Source organism: Ctenocephalides felis, unplaced genomic scaffold, assembly GCF_003426905.1.
Source record: "Ctenocephalides felis isolate EL2017-DRISC unplaced genomic scaffold, ASM342690v1 CF-g0.4_SCAFFOLD_01886, whole genome shotgun sequence".
In the NCBI taxonomy this organism is placed as follows: Eukaryota; Metazoa; Arthropoda; class Insecta; order Siphonaptera; family Pulicidae; genus Ctenocephalides; species Ctenocephalides felis.
In genome coordinates this window covers 63,203,884-63,217,916 of record NW_020538040.1, presented here as the reverse complement: position 1 = coordinate 63,217,916, position 14,033 = coordinate 63,203,884, and positions in this window count along the sequence as shown.

The following is a 14,033-nucleotide window of genomic DNA, read 5'->3' as shown; positions in this document are numbered from 1 at the left end:
ACTATATATATAGTCAGCACCGACCCCTTTAAAAATGCAAAAAAAATAAAATTTCTTTTTACTATCGTTATCAGTGATTTTTTTGCTGTCGAATGATGCAATTAATTTTTGGAAAAGTTTTGCCCACCATAGATTTTCACGCATAGGAAAATTTCCAAATTTGCCAGTTTAAAAAAATTGACAATTTCGAAAATGCCCAATTTTTTTGCTCGTTTACTTAAATATAAAACAAAAAAAAAATTTTCAAAAAGATTATTTTTTCACCCCTTTTCAGAGGGGTTGCCAATTTTTTTGGGTGTCCACAGGTCACTTTTTCAAAAGTTTAAAATTTGTTTCGGAATCTGTGATTTTTTTGCTCTGCGATACAAAAAAGAAAAATTCAAAAAAATAAATTTTTAATTAAACTCTACCGCATAAATAATAATTTATAATTAAATGTTATTACATGGAATCAAAAATAAAATACTAAATGAGAATTAAATATAAATAAATTTTGTATTTATTGCTATAGAAGTAGGCTTCTTCAAATTAAAATATAACAGATTAATTTATTTAACAAATAATTAAAATATAAAATAAATATAACTCATTGTAAATTCTTATCGATTTATTAATGTTACTGATTATGTTACATATTTTCATTATTTAACCGCGAGGAACTTCTTAATTAATGATGTGATAGCCTCTTTCTTTCAAGCCCAATCAATATGCAACACAAACATGTTACATTATTGGTGTAATCAGTATTGAGCTGTAATGAAAGCTGCTAAAGGTTTTTATTACAGACATATTGTTAAACTATGTCAATTATGAATTACCATAATTATGAGATTAAACATGTGAATATTGTATTCAAATATTGAAGAAATTTAGACCCAAGCATGCATATTTAACTATTAGTTTTTAGTAAATTTTATTTGTATAGATCAGGCACTTACAATCATAACAGCACATAAGTGATCAATCACGGATAATTTTGTACGATTATTAAAAATAAATTTCTTACACTATGAAATAAAATATATGCCTAATGAAGTTTCTTGAAGGTCGCTATTTCTATTTTGAAAAATATTTTAGTATGAAGACGGACATAATTCAGTCATATAGCATAAATGATAAAAACAATTTTATTTCTTAAACTAAACTTTATGCTATACATTTTTTGATAATTTGTTCCAAAATTAAGGCCACCTTCTTAAACTTTTTCAATTATTCTTAATATATTATTAACTTCCCGAAGGAGAAATTTATGTTTTCATAAAAAAATCCGAATTGCTAATTTTATGTTTTCTCGACGTTTCAAGTCATTATGAATCGAACGAGACCAAATTTGGAAAAAGTATGTGTGTGTGTGTGTATGTGAACAGATTTTTTGCCGTAAATCCACGTTTTTTTTCGAAACGGCTGGACCGATTTCAAAAATTTAAAAGCCATTCGAAGTATCTCGATGAGGACTACGCTACTGCGCTACTATCGGCCGAGCCGTTTCTTTGTAAATCGCAGAAAAGTAAAAAAAAATTTTTGGCCACGTTTTAGCCCGCAATTCTCAATCGATTATGAAAATTCAAAAACCGTTCGAAAGATATTGGTTGGGAATCGTGCTGATTAGTTTTTGGTAGAGATCGGCCGGGCCGTTTTCTTGTAATAAAGTGTTAATTTTTTTTTTTCGACAATTCTTATTATTATTTTTTGGGCGATAGATACCATAGTCTTCTAGATCATACTAAAATATTACGGCCCTACAACAACTCGTTTAACTTTAAAAATTCGTCAAAGTTTGCAAAAATTGGTTTCGTTTTTTTGCCATTTGTCAAAATTAGACCTTTGATCGACGTTTTCTCAAAAACGCCTGAACCGATTTCAGAAATTTAAATGCCATTTGATGTATCTCAATGAGGACTATCGTTTTGTGAGACAATCTGCGCAGCCGTTTCTTTGTAATTTGAAAAAAAGTGTTGAACTTTTCGTCCACATTTAACCTCAAACTACCGAACCAATTTTAAAAAATCAAAAACTGTTCGAAAGATATTAGTTGGGAGATTACTTTTAGGTGAAAATCTACCGAGCCGTTTCCTTGTAATTAACTGTTGAAAAAAAATTTGGAGCCGATTTTTATGGAACTTTTTTTGGCGATATATACCATGGTCTTATAGAACTTACTGAAATATTACGGCCTTACGACGAGTAGTTTAATTTCAAAAATTTATCAAAATTTGAGAAAATGAGTAGTTTTATTGACGTTTGTTAAAATTAAAATTAGATGATTTACTTGGTATAACGATAGGTTACTTGGTCTTAATGAACATACTAAACCATTAACGTCCTACGCCAGTTTTCGTACTTTAATTATAAAAATTAGAGTTTTTTTAAAAATTTGCTTTTAGAAAATACTCCGAGTTAACGTGTTTGTTCGTTTTCAATTATGTATCATAGATCCACTCGGAATACTTTTAATCGCTCATAAATTAATTTATTTTTTATTGATTAAGTCGATTATTTACACATATCGGGAAGTTCATGTAACTTGCCTCAAGGCTAAACACCAAATACCAATACCAACTAGTTTCAAATTTTAGTTCAGCCAAAGCGTACGAAATTGTTTCTAAATATATTTCACAGGTAAAAATTGTTTTAAATCATTCATAAATTTAAATATTCAAAAATTAAAAAAACAGGTTTTTCAAAATTTTGAAGTAATTCAGTTATTGATTTATTTTCTTTCGACAATAGTTTTGCATGACATTTGAGTGAGCATTTTTATTGTTTCCATACGTTTCGACACATTGTTTTGTGTCAGTGGAATGTAATTGTAATATTCTTAATTATTTCCTAATAATAATTAATCACAAATGCACTACTAAAAACAAACTAATTTTTAGAACGAATTTCTTATTGTAGAGTTCATTTCGCAATGTCGGTGTCCAATGCGACAGTGACAGTTGACTGTGTATAGGGTTTCCCAGAATTCAACATCAAGCTGAAATGGGTTGATTGTAAACAACATGAAAAATAGCAGAAAAAAATTAAAAAAACTAATGTACCTTGGCAAGCTTCACTAAAAGCTTATATATATATATATATATATATATATATATATAACAAATGTATTCTGAGAGGATAATAGATATTAATTTGGAAATATGAACAAACAACACTCTTCTTGCACTAATTTATAAAATAATAATTTTCACAAGCGTTTCGAGACTAGGTTTGTCTCATCATCAGTGTTATAATTAAAAAGAGAATTATATTTCCATATTTTAAAATTTTTTTAATTATAACACACTGATGATGAGATAAACCTAGTCTCGAAACGTTTGTTAAAATTATTATTTAATAAATTAGTGCAAGAAGAGTGTTGTTTGTTCATATTTCCAAATTAATATATATATATATATATATATATAATATAATAATATATAATATAAATATATATATATATATATATATATAGAATAAATATAAATAATATATAATATATATATATATATATATATATATATTATATAATATATATATATATATTATATAAAAGCTCCTTATTTATTTTTAATAAACCTAAATTATTATTTAGAAAACATAATGCAATACGACATTCAATACCAGCTTAAATAGTTAAAGTAGACTGGAGCTAACAATATAACTCAAATTCAAGATAATTTGATGCACGACAGTACAAATTTTACGAATTTTACAATCATTAAAAATTCATGACCAGGCTTTGCAGAAAAATCGCAAACAATAAAGTAGAATTTATTTCTTTATGATAGTCTAAAAATAGGCTCTTATAAAACTCTAAGTTTTACTTATACCATGCTTGATGCCCATATGTTACAAAAGGCATAACACAAATATGCTGCTTTGTAAAAAATTGATTTTTGAGGATTTTGAAATTATTGAAAAAAATTTATTTTCTTGAATTTTGAAATATTTTGGATTTTTTTAAAGCAATTGCGCTGCTTTATCTGCGTAAAGACGTAATGTCGAAGCGCCGTGTCTCAGTCTAACGGATAAACAATGTTACGGAACCCTATACTAATGTAAACAAAATTTATACTTATTATTGAAATCTCTATAAAATATCTTTTGACCCTGAAATGGCACTTTTTTATTTTTTTACTCGATTTCCAAAACCGCTAGACCTGCCTTCCCAAAAATTTAATCATTTCTTTATTTTGTCAATACAAGTAAAATATATTTTGATGTAAAATAATCATATTTTATGCTTTAGATTATTAAAAATTTATTTATTATTTTGAACTCCATGTTACTTCAGACCGCCCAGTGATAAGCGCTTTCTTAAACTTTTGCCATTGGCGACCCCCATTTATGATGGCGAGTTTCTTGATGATCCCACACAAATATAAAAGAAAGAGGAATTATTATTTTTATATAATTTTTATTTAGTAGGTAACAATATACATATGTCAACATATAGTTTTAGCTGTTCTTGCTTCGACAGAACATATACTAAAATTGGAATATAGATTTAGAATTCGTTGTGAAACATACATAAATCTAGACGATGTTATAAAATGATTATATACATTTGACATTAAAACCTCTCGCAACCTGCAAATTTCACTATATTTTTTATACTATTAATACTCTCATTTAAAATCAAGTGCAGTCATGGATGATTTTGTTTTTTTTTTCTAAAAATTTTAGTTCCAAAACAATAAACGCCCACTAATTATTCAGTTTTAAACATGACTAATTTCAGTTTCAAAATTGACATATTATATATCTGTCTTTTTACTCGGTCTCTAATTAACGGTCTATAATGGAAATGCAATAATTCTATTTCTCTAGCAGTAAATATATTCTTGTAAGTATGTAAATTTTATAAATAATCTGATTTTTTTCATTTGTTTTAATTTTGACGTGGATTTAGTTTACCCAGAGGGTATTGTTGTTTTATAAAATATAAGATATACAATAATTTATCTTGAAATAAACTATAGATAAATTATTTTTTGCTCTTTATTTTAAAATTGTTGAACTTGCGTATCTACAAAATAGTAAGAAGTTATAACTATTTTAAAAATCATACCATTTTTTTTGTTTTGACGAAGTATTCTTAAAGGGATAAGCTTATAATTATAAGCTAATTGGAGTCAAGTAAAGTACAGTGTGTATGGAACAATGATTTTGTACTTTTGTAGATTTGTTCAAACATATAGACGTGTAAATAAATAAAATGTCTTGGACATCGGGATTAAAATGTGCCATGCCGAGGAGGCCATGCAAGGTACCGCATGTTGTAAAAGCGTCTAGGGTTGCGTTACTTGGTGCCGCCTCACGACTAGGCGCGATATTAGCGTTGTTACTGAAGAGGAGTAATCTCGTTAAGAAGTAAGTCAATAGAACATTTGGTTATATTCTTCATACATATAATTTTCTAAAACTAAATGGTTTGCATTATTAATAGGATTATAATAAAACGTGTTTGACTTCTATATTTTGCAATACAAAATAATTTAATAAATCATAATAAAGAGTAATGAAAATACTTCTGTGAAATAGGTAGAACGAAATTTTCTTTTAAATAAGATTTTAATTTTTAGAAGTATCAAGCAGAATTTACAAATTATATATCTGATTTATTTTTCAATTGTTCTATCATTTAAGGGGGTATTCTAGAGGAGTAGAGGCAAGAATTTTACGTCATTTTTAAATCATTGTTAAAAAAAGCAATGAAGTTTTTACTATCATTTTTCCTATAATTTATTTATCAATGTTACAATAGTACAGAAGAAAAGTAAAAAAAAATAATAATTCTAAAAATTAGCAGTTGGTGAATTGAGTGGTCCCAAAAAAATGACACGTGATTCATTCCCACGATTGCAGCCCTCGTAGTAAAAAAAAAAATATCTAGAATGATGTCGCAATAGCATATACTAGGATTGAATTTGAATTAAAAGTTGATTTTTTTGACAAAATGAACATTGTTTGAAGAAAAAAAATCATTTTTCTAACCACTTTTGAGTTTCTCAATTTTCTTAAAAATAGTAAAAATTAAAATTTGAGTATGAGGCTATCGTGCCAAAGAGAAGTCTATAAAGAAGATTTTCTGAAAATTTCAAGTAAATCGGTTCAGTAGAACTCGAAATATTGTGGGCATCGTACTGAAAAAGCCGCGAAGGATTTTTCTAATATTATTTGAAAGCGCTTAATAATTTGTCTAGCTTTTTGACGCAGCGCCATTCGGTTCATTCTAAATAATACGAATTAGATAAAAAAAATTGATAATTCCTAAATATTCGGCCTTGTTTCGAACCAATTGAGAACAAACTAACCACGTATATATAGTTAAAATATCGTGGACATTACTAATTGCAATATCAACATGTTTTGAGTGAATAAAACGCTAGTCAATACAAAACACGTTAAAAATATTAAAAAATAGCTTTAATACGACTGGAATCATTGCTGAAACCATTCATAGTGCGCAAAACAAGAGCTACTTAGGGCTCCCTAATAAAAAATGTATGTAATTTGTGGTTATATATGAATAGTTACATATATACTCACACACAGGCATATTATATATATATATATATATATATATATATATATATATATATCAGAAAATCAATTTTTTCTAATATTATATATAAAAATTAAGCTCTCGATCGAATGATTTGTAAATCTCTCGATTGATGGAAAAACTCGAAAACGGCTAAACCGATTTGGCCAATCTTAGTCTTAAAAAATTCGTGCCAATGCAGAGATGGTCGGAAAGATGAGATATTATTTCAAAATCGCGTAGAAACTTTACATTTTTAATTTGAAAATTTTTGAAGAAGCGTAATTTAAATAAAACAATGGACGGTGGCTAATGCGTGAAATGTCAAACGTTTTTGACACATGATGTTCAATTACGTTAGGATGTTTATATTCTTCATACATATAATTTTCAAAAACTAAAGTTTGCATTATTAATAGGATTATAATAAAACGTGTTTGACTTCTATATTTTGCAATACAAAATAATTTAATAAATCATAATAAAGAGTAATGAAAATACTTCTGTGAAAAGGTAGAACGAAATTTTCTTTTAAATAAGATTTTAATTTTTAGAAGTATCAAGCAGAATTTACAAATTATATATCTGATTATTTTTCAATTGTTCTATCATTTAAGGGGGTATTCTAGAGGAGTAGAGGCAAGAATTTTACGTCATTTTTAAATCATTGTTAAAAAAAGCAATGAAGTTTTTACTATCATTTTTCCTATAATTTATTTATCAATGTTACAATAGTACAGAAGAAAAGTAAAAAAAAATAATAATTCTAAAAATTAGCAGTTGGTGAATTGAGTGGTCCCAAAAAAATGACACGTGATTCATTCCCACGATTGCAGCCCTCGTAGTAAAAAAAAAAATATCTAGAATGATGTCGCAATAGCATATACTAGGATTGAATTTGAATTAAAAGTTGATTTTTTTTGACAAAATGAACATTGTTTGAAGAAAAAAAATCATTTTTCTAACCACTTTTTGAGTTTCTCAATTTTCTTAAAAATAGTAAAAATTAAAATTTGAGTATGAGGCTATCGTGCCAAAGAGAAGTCTATAAAGAAGATTTTCTGAAAATTTCAAGTAAATCGGTTCAGTAGAACTCGAAATATTGTGGGCATCGTACTGAAAAAGCCGCGAAGGATTTTTCTAATATTATTTGAAAGCGCTTAATAATTTGTCTAGCTTTTTTGACGCAGCGCCATTCGGTTCATTCTAAATAATACGAATTAGATAAAAAAAATTGATAATTCCTAAATATTCGGCCGTGTTTCGAACCAATTGAGAACAAACTAACCACGTATATATAGTTAAAATATCGTGGACATTACTAATTGCAATATCAACATGTTTTGAGTGAATAAAACGCTAGTCAATACAAAACACGTTAAAAATATTAAAAAATAGCTTTAATACGACTGGAATCATTGCTGAAACCATTCATAGTGCGCAAAACAAGAGCTACTTAGGGCTCCCTAATAAAAAATGTATGTAATTTGTGGTTATATATGAATAGTTACATATATACTCACACACAGGCATATATTATATATATATATATATATATATATATATATCAGAAAATCAATTTTTTCTAATATTATATATAAAAATTAAGCTCTCGATCGAATGATTTGTAAATCTCTCGATTGATGGAAAAACTCGAAAACGGCTAAACCGATTTGGCCAATCTTAGTCTTAAAAAATTCGTGCCAATGCAGAGATGGTCGGAAAGATGAGATATTATTTCAAAATCGCGTAGAAACTTTACATTTTTAATTTGAAAATTTTTGAAGAAGCGTAATTTAAATAAAACAATGGACGGTGGCTAATGCGTGAAATGTCAAACGTTTTTGACACATGATGTTCAATTACGTTAGGATATTTTACGTGAATATTATTTAATTATGATTAAATTGTAGTAAATAGTTTTGTTTGTAGTTTCATTTATATACAAAAACGTTAGTAAACGGGCCGCAAGTATTACTAGAGACTCAAAATATCAACTTTTTTGAAATGTTAATATGAAAATGCACTTTTTGGCATATTTTTCTCGAACACGGTGCTCTGAAAGATCTCATTTGTATATACTCATTGGTATATATAAAACATTTTCTAGGTTATATTATTTTTTATTTATGTTATTTAAATTCAGAACCTAAGTTTGGTATCGATCAAAGGAACATTTTGTCGAATAACATTTTCCCAGTTATAATTTCCCAGAATTTATCGAAAAATAGATAGTAATATATGAAGATTCTGGGTTAAAAAGGTCCACCAGCGATGTGTCAAAAACCAGTAAAGTTAAGTATTGTTTAACAACAATATTTGAATGTAGAGGGAAAAAGATGTATAACTAGCTATAACCTTGACTTTGGTAATCGCTTGGTGCGAGGTCCGGACTGTATGCAAAAGCGATTGTGGTCAAAGACCAGAAACGGCCAGAATTGGCCAACAGAAGAGGTGTCGTGTTCCATCAGGAGAACGCCAGGCCACACACTTCTATAGTGACTCGTCAGAAACTCAGACCAACCAGGAGCTTGGTTGGGAAGTTTTGATGCATCCACCAAACAGTCCGGACCTCGCACCAAGCGATTACCATCTTTTTCTTGCATTGCAAAACTTTTTTAGTGATAAGCAATTGGCATCAAGGAAAGAGTGTGAAAATCAATTGCTGGAGTTTTTCGCTAATAAGGATCAAGACTTTTATGAGAAAGGCATAATGAAGCTACTATTAAAATGGCAACAAATTATAGAACAAAATGGTGCATATTTGACCTAAATCGGACAATGCAAAACATGTTAAATAAAGTCTTGAGGTTCACGTAAAAATAATGGATTTCTTTTTCCCCAACCCAATATATATACATATATAATGGGTGTACTGCCCTAGGGCAGGTCCGTGAGCTGAGTTAAAACTCCGACTCGATTCAGGGAAGAATAGTGTGAATATTCCCATTGTCATTTCACACCGCAGTGCCCGAGATGGGCTTATTTTCAATTGGAAACATATTTTGATCTATATTTTCAATAGAAAATGGACATCGCGCTGCCCGATGTCAGATTGCCAGAGCGGAGAATCGAACGCGCGACCCTGTCCATACAAAGTCAACGCGTTAACAACCTTCGCCACGACGAACCCATGTAAATATATATATATATATATATATATATATATACGAGGTGTGTTCAAAAAGTACCCGGAATTACTAATAATTAAATTTCGCGGGTCTGGAGTGTCTGATTGTCAAAATTGTTTTTTTATTGTGTTGGTATACATGCCCCTAAAGTATGATGAAATTTTCAGCTATATTCACTGTTTACTTTGTCTGTGGTAGTCGCTAAGGTTCGACGTGTTTTTCTGAGCTCGGCGATTTTTACAATGGAAGAATTGAAAAGTCAAAGAATTTGTATTAAATTTTGCGTAAAAAATGAAATCAAGTGTTGCAAAGTGCAAAAATTCACCAGATATGGCTCCGTGTGACTTTTTCCTATTCCCAAAGTTGAAGAGACCCATGAAAGGACGGCGGTTTTCCTCGATTGAAGAAAATCGCTGAGAGTGCTCAAGGACATATCAAAAAGTGAATATCAAGGGTGCTTCGAAAATTGGAAAAAACGCTGGCATAAGTGTATTATATCTGGGGGGGACTACTTTGAAGGGGACCACATTAATGTAGACGAATAAATAAATATTTTTTTGAAAAAACGAAAATTCCGGGTACTTTTTGAACAGACCTCGTATATATATATATATATATATATACATGGGTTCGTATATATATATATACATGGGTTCGTATATATATATATATATATATATATACATGGGTTCGTATATATATATATATACATGGGTTCGTATATATATATATATATATATATATATATACATGGGTTCGTATATATATATATATATATATATATATATATATACATTTATATATGTTCATACATACGTACATACATACATAAACGTGGGAGTGGTTCCAGTCCGAAACAAATGGCTATAATCACGAATCACGCTTGTAATATCTTGATTTACCTACGATTCTATATTATTTAAATAAGCCTTTATTGAAATATTCAACTGCTGCTTTGAATCATATCGGTCTTACGATTACTGATTTGAATCAAAAGGGTGCGATTTAAATCAATACTAGTTGTCACTGAACGTCGCTCAAGGACAAACAACGCTTTGCATACACAAACATATAAAGGGTTTTCACAAATAATCCCGAAAGTGGGATGCTTTACACGCCCAATGTTACATTTTTTAAGCCAGTTATTTCCCCACGAAAAATATATAATGGTAACGCTTAATCGACATTGCCAAGTTGTTGCATTGTTTTATTTTTATTAGTTTGATTTTATTCTGAAATCTGTTTTTTATGAACAATAAGCAGAGACTGCTAACTATAAATATTTTACTATATAAACTAGAATATAGTAGCAACACCCAACGGCGTGTCTACTAGACATACACTATATTATTAACTAGTTGATTTTTTCTTTCCAATATAATTATGCTAGAAGGACAAATATATCCAAATACTTCATAAGTATTCTTTCTTCTGTAAGCATAACGTATAAGAATTGAAACCACATACAATTGGTATCATCCTAATATTTCAAATAGTCTACACTGTTAAAGAAAATGAAAGCTTTTTGACCTGATTTGTTTCTGGTTCGAATTTGTAATTGAATGGTGATCAATTGTACGGATAATTGTAATGCCTAAAAATTTAATTGTCTTTGCTGTCTTTATATGAGTGTGAAGTATTTTTATTACATATATTAGTGATTAAATTAAATTTTTCAGCTGTATTGTTGATTATTTTATGTGGAATGCATTTTATTAGGCCATACATAGCCGTTATAAGTTTGTATATAGTATTTTTTTAAATTTGTAACAGTTATAATGTTTGACCTTTTGTAACAAATACTTTTTCAAAAAATATCTTACAAAAGTTCTAAATATGTAGCACATTTGATGATCGTAGTTTTTTACTTAATTAAGTCATTCGATGTAATGCTGAGTTTTTATTGCTTATTTTAAACTTATAATACTGATGATAATTTACTTACTGAATTAATTAGTTTCATTTCTTGGTCATTGAACGAAGATTAGACTTAAAGACCAAAACTTTTATAAAACCTTTATATTTTTTTTTATTTAAGTAACATCCTGATTGATCTCACAGTCAGATCATATGTATATATGTGATTGTTGAATGTGAAATGTTTGTTAATGTACGTTTGTGCGACAGGCTCGAGTTGTATGACTGCTCGCCCCGATTGCACGGTTACGCGGCTGATCTTACATACGTTGACACCACTTGTACTGTAATGGCCAGGGTTGGAGGTCGCGATGCTCTGGAGCGCGCTATACAGGTCGCTCATTCAATTTTTATCGAAAAATGACACAAGCGCATATATATACATACACACACACACATATATATATATATATATATATATATATATATATATATATATTTATTAGGACGTCCTAAATCTTGACGACAAGCCAAAATGGAATGATAGTATTGATCTTAACTGTACTGAAAAAAATAGAAGACAATTTATCTTACGTTGTTCGAAAATTACGAGCTTTTAAGGTTCTAGAGATGGGTTGTGGTTCTAGAAATGCTATTCACGATCATGGTTCCAAAGTTTAGTAAAATGAAAAAGATTAGTAAAAATTAACCACAAAAGCCGAAAATCATAAGTCATAAATTCACCAAAACTTGAGGCTGACTTTAAAGCTCGTAATTTCCGAACATCGTAAAATAATTTGTTTTCTAATTTTTTCAGGACAGTTAAGGTGAATACTATCACCCTATTTCGGCTTGACATCCAGGCCTGGGACACCCTATATTCTTATATATTTCTTCACAATATTTTTAGTCTCATTTCAAATAATTTTTCATCTTATATATATATTTATATATATATATATATATATATATATATATATATATATATACTTTTAATGAAAAAACTTTTGGTGAATAATAATTCACATAAGAACAATATTTACATCCTCTGTTTATATATAAACAGATAATGCTCCACCGTACTATTCGAGTAGAATTTTAATTGTGAATTCTAGTGACAAAATTGAACATGTTCGTTTTATATTTTTAGTACCGGAGGGTTTTTATAAAATAAACTAGATCGAAGTCTATATTTTCGATTTTTTAAATTAACATATTATTATTAGGCACTAATTTGAAGTGTTTACTGTAACTACTCCGTGTTTTTTTAACATATTGCTGAACGAATTAATCTATAACTATAATCTATTTTTTTGCACGTCTTCAAAGTTCTTGAAAAAAAGTATATTTGTTTTTTTTTTAAGTATCTTTGAAATCTTATATTTTGAAAATTCTCAATATTATTAAAGAATTTCAACGCAAATGGTATGGATTGTTTCGGGAATACATTTCATTTTTATGTAGATTTGATCAAAGTTTAATTCGTTTATGAATTTCATTCGTCTAAAATTTATTAGATTAGGTATTATTTTTGTTTTTGAACAATTTACGGTGGGAAAAATGAACATTAAAAGCTATACTTAGTGGATATAATTAACTTTTGATTTGCAACATTTTTGACAATGTTTTGACTAAGATTTTATAACATTAAGGTGACCATACGTCCCGGTTTGGCCGGGACAGTTCCGGATTTTCACCTTTTGTCCCGGTTTTTCTAAAAGCATTATTTGTCCCGAATTTTGCTGCGGATTTTCCCGGTGTTTCGGAAATTAATAAGTAAAAAACAAAATTAACATTAACAACATTAACAAAAAATATGAGAACAAACGAACCATTAATAAATTAATTAATAAAGCTTTTACTAAAAGTCCGCAATTGTGAATAAAAAAAATTTTCATGTAAAAAACTGTTTTTTTATTCTATCCTTAATTAGCATTTATTATTTTAACCTTTTCCAATCGGATGCCGCCAAAATCCAGCGGCAAATTTCATATAAATTTCGGAATCCGTGAGTAGAAGTAAAGTTTCCCTCCTATCCCGGATTAACATAACTAAGACTTGCCGTCCCGGTTTTGACTTATTGTTAATAAAAATATGGTCACCTTAATGAAAAACCATTGCTGAATACAATTGATCAGAGCCTAAAATAATCGTTATTGATCACCAATTGTTGATTGATGCACACAAATAAATATTTTAAAGAGTGCGATGTATTGGTAAAAATAGGAAGAATTCGGTGTGAATAAACAATAAATTAGGATATACATAAATAAATCTCACATAATATTTAATGTTATTCAATTACTTCGGATCGATAGGGTTGTGATGTTGCGGTAATATTAGAACCAAAAGGTAGGTACGAAGCGGATCCGATTCGGGCGCTCCACGCGTGCGGCCGCAGAGTGGCCAACTACGCCCGCGTTCTGTGCGAAACAAACCCGCGAGCGCTAGTGGCCGTTTGTTGCGAACCGGTCGAGGCTCTCGTCCCGCTAGTTAGCGCGGTTTACTGTAGTGGC